We start from the raw sequence: 4,682 nt of genomic DNA on the forward strand, positions 1-4,682 counted from the left end.
CCTCAGGTTGTTTTTCAGAGTCCTAAATGACTCTTAATCTCTTCTTTTTTTTTTTTTGAGCGGGGAAGAAGTAGAAGAGTAGGGAGGGTCACTACACAGCAATACCTAAATGATACAAGAGGAGAAAGACTTCAGCTAACTGAACTCATGCATATGTTTGAGTGGTAAAAACTATGGTTAGAACATTGAAAATAAGGATCACCGTTTATCTGTGGTCAACAAATCATTCCCAGTCTTCTCATACCTATGCTTCTAAGCTCATGGTACTGGCCAAGAGAACACACAGGAGGAACTATTTCTTCTATATCATCCATGAATGGATAAAATTACTCTTCTTCTCTTGCTCTGCTATTCTACTTCTTGCATCAATTCCAATGAACATTGGGGGACTTTATAACAACCCACTTCCTCTGTAGGATTAGACTTAACACATATAATGACATAAAGTGCTATACAAACAAACAGTGTTATCATGCTCCTGAGCCTAGAACTAGAAAGAAGGAATAACTTTTAAAGTGCAGCTAAAGGATTCATTTTTTTTTTCAAAGCCAAATTGGAATATGGAAAAAGATTTTTAAAATTTCTAAATTTAGGTGCAATGGTTTTCATGTGTTTGGAATCTGGCAAACCAGCTTCTTCTCTGTCCTACTTTAAAAGGTTGCATACAAGAGGGAAAAGGAAGTTTTGTTTAGTTGTAGAGGAACACTTTATGTTCCCCCCCCAAAATAATAATGCATGTTCATATCATCCAAATGTCAGGAGGAAGAATTAAATGTGTTATTTTAAGAGCATCTATTTTTTAAATTAAGATATATTAATTGTTTTCCTTGAAAAACTAAACATGCAATTTTTTATATAGAAATAATTTTTATTTTTCTAATACATGAAGGTGTTTTTTACAGAACACAAACTTTCTATCCTTGCAGTAAGAATGATCTAATGGGGAAAATTAAGTTTGTGACATAATGAAAGTAAGAATAATGCAAATAACGCACTAAGAATTTGGAGTGAGTATTTTACATCTCTTCAAAATGATGATAATTTAATGATGACTTTATAAGAATAAAGTAACCTGTGATCAATAACTTACCTTTGTTGTTGCTACACATATTATGGCTGGTTAAGCCCATAGTCAACTAACTTCCAACCCATCACTGGACATAGAAATGAAGTTAGTTTATGGGTGACTGTGTGTTTTCTCATTTCTTTTCTGAATCAATGCCTTCTGGAGGAGAGGGTTAGATTTCATGTAGCAGGAAATTAATAGTTTTATTGTATTAGTTTTGTTAAACTGTAGTTTCCTCTAGAATGTTCAGAAGGAGATATTGGGCCTGGAACTCAGAATAGATAATTGCTGCAGATATTTGTTTTAATCATGAAAGTATATGAACTTGCCCTCAGAACAGCAGAATATGAGAAGACAAGGAGTGACTGTAAGGCACTGCAGTGTTGGAAGGCGATCAGAGAATGACCCAAGGAGGTGACTGGAATATAATAAGGAGGTAAATACCAAGGAGGCTGATAAAGTGAGGTATGAGACAAGTCTATTATATCTGATGACTAGGACACCATTATAAGGACATTAGCAAGGGTTGTTCTGGTAGGATCATAGAGGCGGTAATCAGAGATCTGAGATGTGAATATTGTTGAGGAAATATTGTCATGGGTATAAAAAGATTGTTAGGGAGTTTGTATGGAAAGAGGAAAAGAAGAAGAAGAAATATAGGGAAATCAAGATAAGTAGTGAGAGAAAAGTGAGGGACCAGGTGAAGAACTGAAAAATTGATAAACCAGTTATTGAAGCCCTTGCCCATTGTGTTCTTACTGCAGATATGCCCACTTGTCATTTATGGCCTTGTCCAAATCACTGATAAAAATGTCCATCAGAACAGAGACAACAAAAGGATTCCTGAAGCATGCTACTGTAATCCTCTGCCCAAAGGTTCTCCATCATTAGTTAAAACATATTCACCTATCTGGTTTCGACAGGGTTTATTTTTCCCTCTGAGACATTTTCTAGGCTCAGCTGGGTGACTTATAGTATACTTATATTCATGTCTCCTTTGTCTTTCATTTAAATGTCCACACAGCATCCCATGGGCTTCTCTATGGTTAGAGAGTCCCTTGGTATTCTATGCTACTTTGCTCCCCCCACCCCCATCTTTATCTTTTAAGCCAAGAATCATTCCACTTCCACTTTCCACATATGGCCTTGTCTCATGAAAGTTCAGTTCTGTTTTTTACTTCCTTAGTTTAAAATCTCAATAACTAAGTTTATACACCAGACATACGTGAGACTGCAAGTTTTGTTTCTCACACCATCCCCAGAATATGTTCTGGTGAATTATAAGTCACTTTCGCCACCGATAATCCTTATCCTATGTTTTATCCAACAAAGGCCATAGTACACACAGAGATTATATTTGGAAGTGTTCCTCTCTCTCTTCCTCAATTCTTAGATTAGAATTTCCTACTTCTCCCTCTTTCAGTTTTTAAACATATTACCTGATTTCTCAGAGCTATATCACTAATAGATTAATTAATTCTGATTTTTTTCTTAATTGTGAAAATTGGTTTCTTTCTGGCAAGCAGTGGGACATGAAACAGAAGGGACAGCAGGCAGGACCCCAGGAGCAGGTGTACAGAGCAAGGGGTGGGGCAAGAATCAAAGTTTAACATTTCTCCACAGTCACCTGACTGAGTTGGTACTTGCTAGACCCCAGCACATTATGAAAAAATTTCTCTGGAATGGTTTATCAAGAATAAGTCATCAAAAACGAAGCCTTGCCTAATTGATTCTGAGCTCCTCTGTAATAGGACCCATATCCCCATGATTTCTGTATAATATAAAATCACTCTGCTTACCTCATTCCCAAAGCTGGCTTCTCCATAGTTTTCTACAGAAATATTATAATTTGACTAAAGTATTGCCATAAGATTCTGTGACATTCTGGCTTATTCACTTTTTTAGCTTTTAATCAGTAAAGTAATAGGATTTCCTACTCTTTTTCTTTTATCCTATATAATGAGAATGGAAAATATTTTTTCAAGATTTTGAAATTTCCCTCCCCATTTTTATAAATGTTTTTATGCGTTACACATTTGAAGAATGCCACGAGTGCTTGCACACCTCAGAGTCAGTCCTACACCACATGAATCCCTGGACCCTGTTTGCTCTCAGTTGTTCAAGCTTTGAAATTTTAAATCACATTTGTTTTATTGAGCCCAGAAGTGAATGATATCATTTTAACAGAAGCCTCTGAGAAGTATAATTGTGTCTGAGTTAAACTGGGAAAGTTGTCTGTATTGACTGAAAGAAGAAACTTGGAAAAGGCTAAAGTTTGGAAAGACTTCTGAATAATTAAGAAGAATGATTGCTAAGCCAAGTACCATATTCTTAGTTGTATAGTCTATAGAAATTGAGAGTGGGAAACAGATGGAAGTTGAGGTGTAGACTCAATATCACTGGGAATGTCAGATCAGAAATTATTTTTGGAAGTGTAAAAGGAGCTTTGGTGTGTGGGAGGAGCTCAAGAGGTGGGATATGAATCCCAGGAGGTACTAGACAAAGAATGAAAAACCAAGGCTTGGGTGGTAAGTTGGGTTTATCTGCTTTGTGGAGGAGCTATTCGATATTGCTCTGAGTACTGATAACACATTTTTTCAAATCCCATAGCTTTTGAATTTTTAAATTTGAGTGCAAACTCAGATGATTTATAACTATTTCACAGCAAGAGCAGGGAGTATTTTATGTGATTTCCTTCACTTATGCTTTTCCTCCCTACCTCTCTGGTGTTCTAGAGGTATCACATTTATCTAGATTTAATTCTCATGTGGATTTTTGGCTCCTGAAGATCACAAAGTAGACGGAACAGCTATACGGGAAAGGCAAAATAATAAAAGGATTTACCAGACTTAAGGACCAGAGGAAGAGCTTGAATGCAAGGAGAAGTGCTGTGTGTGCATGCTTGACAGGACTTGCAGTGCTCATTCAATCCTGGGGAGGAACAAAGGGCTGGGAGGTGAAAGAGAGCAGCAAACACTGTCAGGCCAGGTGTTCGGCATTAAAACTCGGCTGTACCAGGGATCCCAGATGGCTTGAAAGAGAGGTGCAAATGAAATGACCCAAAGAAGTCAGGAGATGGGAGAGGAAGGCAATAAGCTACATTTAGGGTCCTTGCAATTAGAGGGATTTCAATTGCTTGGCAGGTATCTAAGTGATAACGAGTATTTGAATCATTCTCGAGGAGTGGATAGATCTATTTTTTGAGGAAGGATTGTCTAGCCTCTCGTCTGCAGCTTTCCCCAAGCCCCTCTCAAATGTTTTTATTTTAACAGCACATGAATGTATTTTACGACTCTTAAAAGCAGAATGAAAAGCAGGATTTTTCAATTAAACATATGCTACATAATCATATGTATTATCAAAATATGAGAACCTAAAATACTAAAAACAAGTCGTCCATACTGAAATATTATATATAACCTATTTATTATATGTACTCTAGATATAATATACTCTGTATTTTAGAGAGATTAAAAGATAGATGGGCCATATTTGTTTCTTAATGGTATGCTGGTGGGGTTTTCCTATTTTTCTTTTCTGAAAATGTAAACATCCTAAATAATCATATCTATTATGTGTGTATGAGTGTGCATAGCAGTAGCAAACTGATTTATTT

Source organism: Meles meles, chromosome 2 (genome assembly GCF_922984935.1).
Source record: "Meles meles chromosome 2, mMelMel3.1 paternal haplotype, whole genome shotgun sequence".
Lineage (NCBI taxonomy): Eukaryota > Metazoa > Chordata > Mammalia > Carnivora > Mustelidae > Meles > Meles meles.